The following is a 13,547-nucleotide window of genomic DNA, read 5'->3' on the forward strand; positions in this document are numbered from 1 at the left end:
TGCTCCGCAATAAGAGAAGCCACCGCAATGAGAAGCCCACGCACCGCAACGAAGAGTAGCCCCTGCTCACTGCAACCAGAGAAAGCCTGCGCGCAGCAACAAAGACCCAAAGCAGCCAAAAATAAATAAATAAATAAATTTATTTTCTAAAAAAAGAAAGAAAGCACTCAGTTCTCAGATGGCTAAATGCCCAATCAGAAGTCAAACTATCAAAACAAAACTTCCTATGACCATTTCTTGCCCTATACAAAGTCAGAACTGGGAGGCCATTTAGGTACAGCTCCAGGGCAGAAGGGCTCAGGCAGCAGGGAGTCAGGGTCATCCTCTCTGACCAGAGGGTTAACCTCACAATGACATCACTAGCCACCAGTCACAGGAAGGAAGGGAGAAGGCAGTCAGCACCTGAGCCTGTTGCCCTGTGGTTCCAGGCCGTCTGGGCTCTCCACAGGGTTACTGTAGAAATTGGCCCCTGGCTTTGCTAAATTAGATCCTTTCTCCCCTGCTCTTCTGCAAAACCATTTGTCACAGCCCCTAAATAACCAATCTTCCCCTCTTAGCAGGCCTGAGCTGCTACCATCTGGTCTCTGCCTCAGGCACTCAAGCCTCGGCAGAAAGAGGATGTTTCCATTTGGGTGCTCCCTTGGCTGTCTGGAGAGGTCGGCAGACGGGAACTAGGGTGGCACCCTTCTCCAGCCAGCCAGAGGGGGATGCGAAATACCTGCTGGCAACCTGTGCTCCCTCTCCAAGCTCCCCTTCTAGCAAAGGAGCAGCTACCCCTTCCTAACCTTCCACCCACAGTCTCACCCCGGCCAGGGAGATGCACTCATCCTACAAGAAGTGAAGGTAGTTAAGTCCAGCTTAGGAGCTGAAGAACCTGGCTTAGGGAAGAAAGGGATATTGTGCTGCAAAGGATTCCAAGAACAAACTCCCCGAACCGCCCACCAAGCTCTTCCGAAGAGCAGGGGTATTTAGAAGCGCTTTCCATTTCCCCACGTGTTAGAGAGGAGGGTGGCCTCAGGCAGACACACACCTGGCTGGGTCATCATCTCCCCTCAGGAGCCCTGGTCTCCCTAACACCAGAATAAGTCCACACCTGCCAACGAGGACCAGCCTGAGATGGTAACGTGCTCCGGGGTTCACATACTCACGCGTCCATTAATCTTCCTCCAGATCGCTGCTGTCGTGCAGAGCAGTGAGGCGGGCTGAGTCCCGCTCTGAGCCCCTGAGCCGGTCACTCCAGTTTGCTTGGTGTATTGTGGGGGGAGGAGGGGGGCAGGAGAAGGAGGAGGAAGGGAGATTATGATTCTCTAGTTTCAAGCCCTGCCCCTAAAACCGAGGAGGGAAGCAGCTGGGCTCCCGCTGCAGGAGAGCTCCGATCTCTGGGCACTACAGCTGCATATGGAGAACTCTGGGGAACATGCACATCCAACACGCTGGGAAAAGGAGGGGAAACCAACCCGGAGAGAAGTGAGCTGGTCTCCTGCCAAGAACTCTGAATGGTACTCCTATCAGAACTAGAACATAACAGGAGGTAGGCAGGTTTATGGTCTCTGGGGAAAGGCAGGAGGGGAAACAGTAAAAGCCGGACTAGCATGGGAACAAAACTTGCTCCCTGGCAGGAGAGCGGACAGCCCAGCTGTCTGCAAGGCAGCAGCCACATACAGTCAAGTGAGACACTGTCCCCGTTACACCTTTTGGAGGCAGACAGTCTACACTCTAACCTCAGGTCGGTTTTCACATGCTTTGGTTTTGCCGGCTGTGCCCTGAGCCCTGCAGTTTGGAGCATGGTCATTTCTATGACCCTGTAAGTTAAGGTCCACCACTTAAGGACCTGTGCCCCTGACTGCCAGTGGCAGGAGGGAAGGGGGACTCTCGCTGGTGTGCTGTATAGGGTCGAGCAGAAGCCACAGATGGCCCCTCTCACGGAGAGGAAATGCTCCTCCTTGGCCAGAGCAGAGCCCAAGGCTGCCACAGAGAGGTGCTATTTAGCGACAGAAATGTCTGTCAGGAGTGGCAGGAGAAATGGTCACCAAGTACTTCTTTCTCACCAACTGCTACCATCAGCCGCCACAGGCTGCCTCTGAAAAGCCTGCAGAACCTCCGGTGGCAGTAACGGCCTGTGAGTCACTCCCCCCATGAGAAGAGGGAAATCGGTCCTGTCCCTGGGCCTGAAGAAGCCCCACAGTGTCCTCAGCCAGCTCTGCCCCAAAGCTAAAACCAGTCCCACCTGCCAGGACGAAAACCTCGGACAACCTACCCTCCACCCACACCTGCATGTAGAGAAACCAGTCCTCTTACTCTGCCACATGTAGGGGGCATCCACAGTCACCTCAGCACTGGGAACAGGAAGTGATGGCTTCATATTCAAAGCTCCCCTTAAACACATACACACACACACGATTTATATGTATACGTACCCATACTTGGGGTAAATGTCTATATACATATATATATATACACACACTGTAAAACTGATTTGCAGACCCAAATCGTTTCTGGATTTTTCTTTCAGCGGGCAGCTAGCTCCCTTTCCCTGCCTGCAGCTCCAGCCTTGCCCTCGTCCCTCCCTAGAGTCGCACTCTGGGCTCCTGCCACCTGTCTTCAGGTGTTCTCTCAGACCTCCAGGCCTTCGCCACGGCCTCCTGCTGTCTGGAACGCTTTGCCTCCATCCTCCGTTCCCATTCTTCTTCCTGGTTAGCCTCAGCTCAGACATCACGTCCTCCAGGAATTTCTCCCTGCTCCACCTCTCTGACTCCGCAGGGTCCCTGACACGTCCCTCCAGGTGTCCCAAAGACAGCTGTCTTCTTGCACTAGGACTTCGCTCTTGCGGAACGGCCTGCCTCCTTCCCAACTCTCGGTGGCTGTCTTGTCCGCCACTGCACAGGAGTGGGAGCGATCGAAGAGGAATTTCCAGGGCTTAAGTCAACTCTGTGCCCTCAGTGCCCAGGCACAGTACCTGGCACCTAACAGGCTTTCAAGCAATGCTTTCCTAATTCATGAGAGAAGGTCAGGGTCTTCCTGCTTTTTTCGGAGTGACTCTTTACCCAATAGCTCTTAGCACATCGCTGCTCCACGTGACTACTTCACCCTGGGCCAGGGCTAGAATGCTGGTGCCCACTGCTTTTAATCCATTCTCGAGGGCCTTCTGGTGTCTCTATGGACGCAGACTCTGGCAGGATTTCAGAGCTCATGGCCAGTGTGTGGAGCTCGGGCCTACTGCCCTTTCACCTGTCCTTCCCCAGCCTCCCCTCTGCCATGAGGGCTGCAGGTAGCCCCCACACAGGTCTTCTAAGCAAGAGGACTGCTTCTGAAGTGGAAGCAATGGGGGATACAGCTCCAAGTCCTCAAGAGAGAGCAAATCTAGATCCAGCTCCACCCAAACAAGTTACATATCCTGAGCCAGTCATTCACCCTCTTGCGACCTGTGTTTCCCCACTTGTATAATGAGGGGCTGGAGATGAGCTCTGAGGGTCTGTCCTAGGTGGATGTGAGGGCTCTCAGTGCCTCTGTGCTCATAAGCCTTCCAGCCCTGTCCCTGAGACCACAGTAGGAAGTGAGCATGGTCTGCACATCCTGAAGACCACATCCTGACCTTGTCTTATATTGAGTCAGCCTGCCAGAAGTCTGGCTCCATAAGTAAACCTCACCTAACATGTCTTGGACACCAAGCTCGCACACTGGAAAATCTCTTCCACCTAGGGCTGAGAAAATTAAAGTTAAGCTAGGTGACAACTCTGGACTTAGAAACATTACAATCCTGAACTCAGTGTGCCCTAGGCAAGAATCCTCTCCCTCTCTAGACTTCATTTACCCACAATTTACAAGTTCCTCACCACTCCCAGCCTCTCTGCATACGACGAATGTGGCCACAAGGTGCAGGAAAAGGTACCGTGACACACAGTCTACTTCCAGCAGGCCCCAGGGCTCTGCAGCCTTAGTCTGAGCAGCTCTTGAGTAGGCACAGCCCCTGGTAGGCTAGGTGGCCTAGCACCTGCCCCCCCCCCCGCCCCCGCAGCATGACTCCCTAGCAGCCTGGCTCCTTGGAGGGCTCCTGGATGGGGAGCTGCCTGCCTGCCTGCCATGGTAGCCGATCCATGAGGAGAAACCAACTTGGCAAAGCCCAGCAAGCAGCAGTTTCAGCCTTGCTGCCCAGAATGGGGGAAGGGGGAGGCGGGTCCAAGCAGACCAGTCCAACAGGTCCTTTTTCCACCATCCTACACAGCTGGTGCCTTCTGCACTGGTTCAAAAACAGGAGCTTCAAAAGTCAGTTGGTGGGCTTCCCTGGTGGCGCAGTGGTTGAGAGTCTGCCTGCCGATGCAGGGGACACGGGTTCGTGCCCCGGTCCGGGAGGATCCCACATGCCGCGGAGTGGCTGGGCCCGTGCGCCATGGCCGCTGAGCCTGCGCGTCCGGAGCCTGTGCTCCGCAACGGGAGAAGCCACAACAGTGAGAGGCCCGCGTACCGCAAAAAAAAAAAAAAAAAAAAAAAAGTCAGTTGGAGCTCTCACACCCTGAGTCACAAAGACCAAGGAATCAAGAGGAAAGTAGAAAATGGTCATCACATTCTTGCCCTACCCATAATGGTCCTGGAAAATGTGGTCCCCGACACCTCACAGCTCTTGGTCAATTCAGAAAAGCACCTGATCTCCCCCGAGATGCTCAAAGAGAAATCTGGGTCCGCACCACCACCAGGTGCTGAGGTGGTGTGAAACCAGTTCTTTCTGTGCCATGCTCCTTAGCTTCTCTCCCACTATAAATAACTCCAGCCTTCTGATATAGACCACATGATCTCTCCAGCTCTGGACAAAATTCCCAACACCCTGTGTACCTCTGTTCACCCATTGCAGAAGCAGGAAAGATGAGGCCAATTTAACCAAAAGCAACAACATAGCCAGAGATGCTGTGTATCAGGGGCAAGAACAGAATTCAGCAAAACCGGGAGGGCCTGACTTTTCCACTCTGTTCTCTACTTCGGGAAGCCAGACAGGGTTTCCTCAGCAGTGCACTCCCCCGCTGTGGCTTCCTCTCTTGAGTTCTTAACACAATCCAGTAATAGGGTAAAACGTCCCCCTTAGGGCTTCCCTGGTGGCGCAGTGGTTGAGAGTCCGCCTGCGGATGCAGGGGACATGGGTTTGTGCCCGGGTCCGGGAAGATCCCACATGCCGCGGAGTGGCTGGGCCCGTGAGCCATGGCCGCTGAGCCTGCGCGTCCGGAGCCTGTGCTCCGCAACGGGAGAGGCCACAACAGTGAGAGGCCTGTGTACCGCAAAAAAAAAAAGTCTCCCTTATCCTCTCATCCTGAAAAAGTTGTTCTTTTTAGTCATTATTGAACCTATTAAGACACCAATTAAGACTTGTGACTTATATGGCCCAAAATTGGATAGACAAATGTCTGATTCACAAATCAATATGGACACACTTCCCCAAGGGTGGTGGTAAATGAAGAATAATACCCATGTTGTAATTTTTCTTATTGTTTTATTTCACAAATAATTCACTGAGAGATGATCATGTGCAAAGCACTCTAATAGACTCTGGGGGAGGAAGGGATACAGAGAAGGATAAAATACAGCCCAGCCTTCAAAAAAGTTGACCACCTAATTGGAGAGATAAGCACAAATCACACTGTCCAACGTGGGACCAAATCCAGGAGCTAACTGAAGTTACAGTCTGCCTATGCTCTCCAATTTACCAGAAGTCTGTAGCTTTTGTTATTTTTCAGAGGAACCATGCGCTGAGAGATTTGAAGATCCCAGGTCTCGCTTCTAGCTACGACCATGAGTTCTACCAGGATCTATCTAAACCCTGAGACTTGGGACTTCCCTGGTGGTCCAGTGGTTAAGACTCTGCGCTCCCAAGGCAGGGGGCCTGGGTTCGATCCCTGGTCAGCAAACTAGATCCCACATGCCACAACTAAAAGATCCCGCATGCCACAACCACGACCCGGAGCAGCCAAATAAATAAATAATAAATATTAAACCCTGAGACTTCAATGAATGGGGATGCCCACCCACTGAGTGGACCATGATGAGAGTTGTGAGATGCTGGTATGAAAGCAAGTCAACCCGGGGAGACTCACTGAAGAATCGATCATTTAGCCTTCCTTGTCTCATCCCCATCTAGAAACCAGAGACAGGCCCAATATACAAGCAAAGATGATACAGGAAGGGCTTAAGCACAAAGTCAGAAAAGTTGCTCAGGGCTAAGGTCATGGAAATGAAGTCAAAAAAAGACCTTAGCATTAGAACAGAAGAGGGTGCTCTTGGGGAAAATCTGGAAGGGCTTCGTAAAGCTCTGCATCCAGAGGCCCATATCTCAGTGCTGGCTTGACTATGGAGGCACCTTAATATACTTTTCCTTTTCTTTCCCAATTATTGGTTGTCAAGCCTGGTCTCCCTCATCAACTCCCATTCAAGCAGTGCTATAGCTTGATGTATACACTAGTACCAGTTTTTAAACTGTACCCTTACTCAGCAGGCTACCAGCATTGTCAGAGTTCTTCTGGAAGGTTTCAAGAAGGAACGAATCCTTATTCCTGAAAGTACTTGGAAAGAAATTCCCTAGACAAACAGAAGATTCTATGCCATCCTAAAAAAAAAAAAAAGGTAATTCAGGGCCTAAGGATAAAGATTAAGGCCCCAGTCTTCCTCTGTTGGGGGAAAAATAATTCTGAAGCTAGTTCTATTTTTTTTTTAATTGAAGTTTAGTTGATTTACAATATTGCAGGTGTACAACAAATTGATTCAATTATATATATATATGTGTGTGTGTGTCTGCACACACATATATACGTATTCTTTTTCAGATTCTTTTCTATTACAGGTTGTTACAAGATACTGAATATAGTTATATTGTTCCCTGTGCTATACAGTAGATCCTTGTTGTTTACATATTTTATATATAGTTCTAGCTTAAAAATGGTAAAGCTAGTGAGACTTGGTCCAAATCACCTCCAAAGAAAATCATTTTCTGAAATTAAAAAAAATAAATAAGTAGGTGAAGGGGAATGTGAACTGTTTTGTTGAAAACCTTTCCTACAGCAGATAGCAGATTAGCTGCACAACATTCTTTTGGAATGGTTTACTATGCAGAATTTTATAATGTAAAGCATTCCAAATGTTAAACTGGGAGTTCAGCACCTAAACATTTATTAATGAGAAAAACCCTCACACCCTAATCATAAGGAAGGTTTAACATCAGTGTCTGATATTTTGTCAGTTAAGGGTTGGTTTTAACAGTGTGGATTTGGCAGCTTGCTCTATCGGCTGTTTCACAAGCAGTTTCTGTGGTTTCAAGAGAGGCAGGGTGTTTGCTTTTAAACACTATCTTAAAAATATATTTCAGAATAGGGTTCAACCACTCCAAGACAGGAGGAGAGAATGAAAACCAAAACAGATAAAGGAATCTGGTGCTACCAAACAGAAAGGAATCACACCAAAGGCGCAGGAGAGGAAAAGACACTGTTTGCCACCGGCACCAAAATGGCAAGAAAAGCCAACTTAGTGCTTCTTACTACCAAGTTAGAAGATAAGGACACAGAAATGGCACTAAAGACAGGAGGTCTGGGACTCCCCTGGTGGCTCAGTGGTTGAGAATCTGCCTGTCAATGCAGGGGACACTGGTTCGAGCCCTGGTCCGGGAAGACCCCACATGCCGCGGAGCAACTAAGCCCGTGCACCACAACTACTGAGCCTGCGCTCTACAGCCCGCGAGCCACAACTACTGAGACCGTGCGCCACAACTACTGAAGGCCACACACCTAGAGCCCGTGCTCCGCAACGAGAGAAGCCACTGCAGTGAGAAGCCCGTGCACCACAACGAAGAGTAGCCCCCGCTCGTTGCAACCAGAGAAAGCCTACATGCAGCAATGAAGACCTAACACAGCCAAAAATTAATTAATTAATTATTCAAAAAAGAAAAAAGACAGTCTGTAAAAAAAAAAAAAAAAAGACACGAGGTTAATAAAGGGAAGTCTTTATCTCTTCAAAATAAACTTACCTGGCTCAAATCTATTTTATTTAAAAACAAAACAACCTCAACAGTTCCACACCAATGCAAAGGACTGTCATCTAATCGATTAGCAGCCACACCTCTCTGCCAGCATAATGTGGTAATTAAGGCAGAGATTTTTCCCCCTAGGAATACAAGTACGGAAGGGCAGAGCCCCTATGGACCTAACCCATTATGACAGCCTTTTCATTAGCAAGAGAACACTGCCATGCACTCTCCAAGGAAGCAGTGGCCTGCATCACCAAAGAACACCTGTATGTGACAGCAGCCACCTCTGAGGAAAGATAAAAATGTGCTGGAGGGACTTCCTTGGTGGCGCAACTGTTAAGAATCCACCTGCTAATGCAGGGGACACGGGTTTGATCCCTGGTCCGGGAAGATCCCACATGCCACGGAGCAACTAAGCCCGTGCGCCACAACTACTGAGCCTGCGCTCTAGAGCCCGTAAGCCACAACTACTGAGACCACGTGCCACAACTACTGAAGCCCAGGCACCTAGAGCCCATGCTCCGCAACAAGAGAAGCCACCGCAATGAGAAGCCCACGCACCACAACGGGAAGAGTAGCCCCCGCTCGCCGCAACCAGAGAAAGCCTGCACATAGCAACGAAGACCCAACGCAGCCAAAAATAAATAAATAAAATTTTAAAAAATGTGCTGGAGGTGGGAAGTGGGGAGGGGGAGAACCACTCATAAGAAACCCAACAGGCTGCGCTTCTCAAAGTAATTCACATGGACCTTGGTTTTTCCACTGTAACAAAAAGATGGATTCTAAAGTAATTTAGAAATGGCATGTAACTGTGATCTTAGAGAAGTGAATCAGGTTTGAACACAAATACAATCATATAAGTTGAATTCCTCCTCTTTTTCTGCTAGGGCAGCAATAGGGGCGCAAGTGGATAAGTGATGCTTGAATCAAGGGCAGCAGCTCACCCCCTTTACCCATGCCCCATGCTGGCATCTTTAAATCAGCTCAAAATTTCAGAATTTTGCTAATAAAATCAAAACCTCTAACAGTATAAAAGAAAAGGCACTATATTGCCAGGGGTAGACAAGCAAGTAAATCAAACCAAAAACTCATAAGCTCAAGTTAACTGAAATTCCACAGAGGTTCACTCTCACGAAGAAACAACTCCAGATGTCTAGGAGGACCACATGCATAGCTTCAGGAGAGAGAAGTGAACCAAAAGAAAGACTGACAAATGCAAACAGGAAGTAGTGGCATATTACACAAGCAATGGGATAAGGAGACACAGCAGGACGGACAGAATTCAGCTCCCAGGACTGGACTGGCAAGTCCCCCCACACACAGAGGCCTGGCACTGCCAGCTGCAGTGCTCTCAGTGTCCTTGGCAGCCAAGGCTAAAAGCAAGTAGCTCTGGGCTTCTGCGTGTGTAAGTGTACATAATGGTATATAAAAAGAAAATATTAGTTTCGTAAGGATAAAACGTACAGAGTTAAGATCCACAAACAAAAGTTTTCTTTTTGGGGGGTAGTGAGGTGCTACTGAGCAGGACAGTCAAATCTAAGAATCCAAACTGTCCTATGCTGTGAGGTATTTACTTGTTGGTTACCAATTTCAGATCTCAAGACTCTGGTTTTTCTAAAGGAGTTCTTGGAATTCCAGAAGGTAAGAAGAGATGAAGAGGGAAACCAGAAGCCAGGATTAAACAATAAGGTCAAAAAACTGTTTCCAACAGCTGTTAAGACCAGGGAGCTAAACCCAAAGAGCTGCATCTCCTGCACTGTGCCACCTTTACAACAGGCCACAGAGGGCAGAAAGAAACAACGTGGGGCAGAGGAGAGCACGCACAACTCTGAAGCCGGCCTGGGAGCCATGTTTTGCCCCACACTGACTGTGAGCTAATCCTAAGGGATCTATCTTCTACTGCCAGGACACAACTGAAGCCAGAGCCAAAGTGCTCTCCACGGTCAAGAAAGTCTTGTTCTGACACCAGCAAACACTCTGAACCACATGAGTTTGTTACCTTAAGTTACTCAACATTTCTGGGCGTCTGTTTCCTCATTTGCAAAGTGGGGAAAATAATAAGACCTACTATCTCGCAAAGATTAAATGAGTTAATGAATGTAAAACAGCTAATTAAACAAGTATCTGGGACAAAGTTAAGTGCTCAATAAATGCTGGCTATTATTATGTCTATAGCTGAAGACACTAGCCTCAGGGAAAACTGTGCCCCGTGAGAATGGGTGTGTGAGAATGGGTGGGGGCACCGTCTTCCCAACCACTGGGAACAGAGTAATGTACTTAGAGGGCCATCCAGGAGGCACTGTTACTGAGTCACTGCCTCAGCTAATAGAGTGAACAAATCTCCTTTGAAAGCAAGTCTATCTTCCATACAGACCAGTGGCCGAAGAGAGAGAAAAAAGCACATCAAGTTGAATTCTGGAAAGAAATATGCTTTGTGTAAAAAGCAGAGGCTTATGGGACTTGCTGAGTGATGGGAAATGGAGCTACAATCCTGCAAGTCTATATGTAGACACAAACTGATATAAGGTAAGCACTTGATTAAACTTTTTTTTTAATGATTCTGATGAAAAGTGATTCTGAGCAAATAAGATGAGTGTAAAAAGATTTGCTTTAAAGCTGGTCTGAGTGACTACTAGAGGAGGCCCAGAGGTCCACTATTAGTGGTACTAAGAAGAGCTTTTAAAAGTATCCCTGGTGGCGCAGTGGTTAAGAATCTGCCTGCCAACTGACATATATACACTAATATGTATAAAATGGATAACTAATAAGAACCTGCTGTATAAAAACATAAATAAAATTAAATTTTAAAAAAAAAGAATCTGCCTGCCGATGCAGGGGACACGGGTTTGAGCCCTGGTCTGGGAACATCTCACATGCCGTGGAGCAACTAAGCCCGTGCGCCACAACTACTGAGCCTGCGCTCTAGAGCCCGCAAGCCACAACTACTGAGCCTGTGTGCCACAACTACCGAAGCCCGGGTGCCTAGAGCCCGTGCTCTGCAACAAGAGAAGCCACCGCAATGAGAAGTCCACGCACCACGACAAAGAGCAGCCCTCGCTCGCCACAACTAGAGAAAAGCCCGCACACAGCAACGAAGACCCAACGCAGCCAAAAATAAATTAAAAAAAAAAAAAAGAGGCGCTACGTTAACTGGAGAATGAATACAAGCAAAAGAACAAGGTGGAAAATAATATAGTAGTTCAGAAATATATTTACTGCAACTGTATCTCTTAAAGACTCTTCAAGCAAAGATAAAGTTCCCACGCTGTTATATACACAACGAATCTGCTTACCTCTTCCAGGAGAAAATAAAGTGCACTTACATAAAAGCGGGATTTGGTAGGTGTGTTTCACTAAGAAACAGGACTAACAAAGAGTTAAGTACAGAAGAAATAGGAACAAAGTGTGTAGGCTCTGCAGCCACCCTGAGAACAGACTGTTGGGTGTTCTGGCCTCAGTGAGTGCCTGGAGCCTACCAGCCTTCAGCTATTATAGGCACCAAGGTTTTTCAAGGATAGAGACTAAGCAAGCTTTGCAGTTTTCAAATTTGGAATTGACCAATAACCTACATATAAGCTTAAAAAAAAATCTACTGTCATAATGAAATCCAAGTAAGCCAAAGGATTTTTTAATGGGGGAAAAAAAAAGCCAGTGCTCTGTATTAGAAGGAGGAAATAAGCCAAATTTTGTTAAAGTCCCTCAGGTCACTGAGAACCAGCTTCCTCATACAGATACACTGCAAACCAAGGCAGCAAGTGCCTTCCTGCAGTTCAGCCAGGACTCTGGGAATTGCAAAACAAAGGCTCATTATGAGGTCACAGCAAGTAACCAGCCAATCAAGGACAGGGATGATCCACAAAAGCAATTCTCACACTCCTGTGTGGACAACCCTTTATGCCTTAATTATTAAGGACCTCAAATAGCTTTTGTTGATGTGGATTATAGCTACTGTTATTATAACTAAAACTGAGGAAAAAAAGGGAAAACGTTAATCTATTAATTCACTTAAAATAATATTACTAAATCCATTAAAACTATGTCTTAATAACTATATTTTCCAACATATCAAGTTAATACATACCATCACAGTAAAATCCAGGTTAACTTTTTTTTTTTTTCTTTTTTTTGCGGTACGCGGGCCTCTCACTGCTGTGGCCTCTCCCATTGCGGAGCACAGGCTCCGGACGTGCAGGCCCAGCGGCCATGGCTCACGGGCCCAGCCGCTCCGCAGCATGTGGGATCTCCCTGGACCAGAGCACGAACCCGTGTCCCCTGCATCGGCAGGCGGACTCTCAACCACTGCGCCACCAGGGAAGCCCCCAGGTTAACTTTTAAAACGTAATTAAAGCTATAACATAGATGAACGTTGAAAACATTACGCTAAGTGAAATGAGCCAGACACAAAAAGACAAATATTGTATGATTCCACTTATATGAGGTGCTCAGAACAAGCAAATTCATAGAGAAAGAAAGTAGAAAAGAAGTTACCAAAGGCTGGGGGAAGGGAATATGGGGAATTATTGTTTAATTGATATAGAGTTTCTATTTGAGATGATGAAAAACTTCTACAAATAGTGACGCTGGCTACATTATGAATGTACTTAATGCCACTGGACTATGCACTTAAAAATTTATTAAAGTATAAGTTTTGTGTTACGTGTATTTGACCACAATGAAAAAATAGAATTAAAGCACAAGGCCGTGAGAAAATTTCAGACTACCACAACTGAGGAACATTCTATAAAAATAACCAGCATTCTTCAAAACTGTCAATGTCGTGAAAGACAAGGAAAGACTAAGGAGACTATAGAGACAGGAGAACTACATGCAATGTGGGCTCCCAGACTGGATCCTCAACAGAAAAAGCACATCAGTGGAAAAACTGATGAAATCTGAAGATGGTTGGTTAACGGTATGATACCAAGATTAATTCTCAGTTTTGATACATGTTCTATGGTTATATAAGATGTTAATATAAGGGGAAGCTGGGTGAAGAATGTACAAAAACTCTTTGGACTATTTTTGCAACTTTTCTAAGTTTAAAATTATCTCAACATTAAAAAAAATCAAATTTAACTGTTTAAAAAGAAAATCACAAGGTCAATGTTATGTATTCAGAGGAGGAAACGAGCCAACTTTGGTCAAAGTCCCTCTGGTCACTGAGAACCAGCTTTCTCAGCTAGAACAACAGCAAACCAAGGTAGCAAGTGCCTTCTTGAGGCCCAGCCAGGACTAAATAGGGGCTGGGAACTGCAAAACTCTTTTTTTTTTTTTTTTTTAAATGAAATTACCAAGAAATCAACCAAACAAAGCCAGGGAGAATTAACCCAGGTTTTGCCTACAGCTGTGGTTCTTATTACACTTTTTGGTTTCAGAAAGCCTTTGCAGTATTAAAAATAACTGAGTTCCCCAAAAGCTTTTGTTTATATGGGTTATATCTATCAGTGTCGCCATTCATTTAAAAGAACATTAATAAACCCATTACATACAAACATAAGTTACTTATTTTTAGTGAAGAAACTATATTTTCCAAACCACAACTTCACACGTA

General features: G+C 46.7%; 1 protein-coding gene across 14 annotated transcripts in view; it reads right to left on the reverse strand.

The window, feature by feature from the left end:
- Positions 1-13,547, reverse strand: part of MARK2 (microtubule affinity regulating kinase 2) — a 58,911-nt gene that overhangs the window by 31,455 nt on the left and 13,909 nt on the right. Inside the window, exon 1 of one of the 14 annotated variants that reach the window (XM_082627057.1) lies at positions 1,149-1,264. The exons of 12 other annotated variants lie outside the window; for them this stretch is intronic. The gene's annotated coding sequence lies outside the window, so the exon portion shown is untranslated. Of the gene's footprint in view, positions 1-1,148; positions 1,265-13,547 lie in introns of those variants that run through there. One more of the 14 variants, XM_082627063.1, reaches the window with a different exon arrangement.

Source organism: Mesoplodon mirus, assembly GCF_964341445.2.
Source record: "Mesoplodon mirus genome assembly, chromosome: 7".
NCBI classification, from domain to species: Eukaryota; Metazoa; Chordata; class Mammalia; order Artiodactyla; family Ziphiidae; genus Mesoplodon; species Mesoplodon mirus.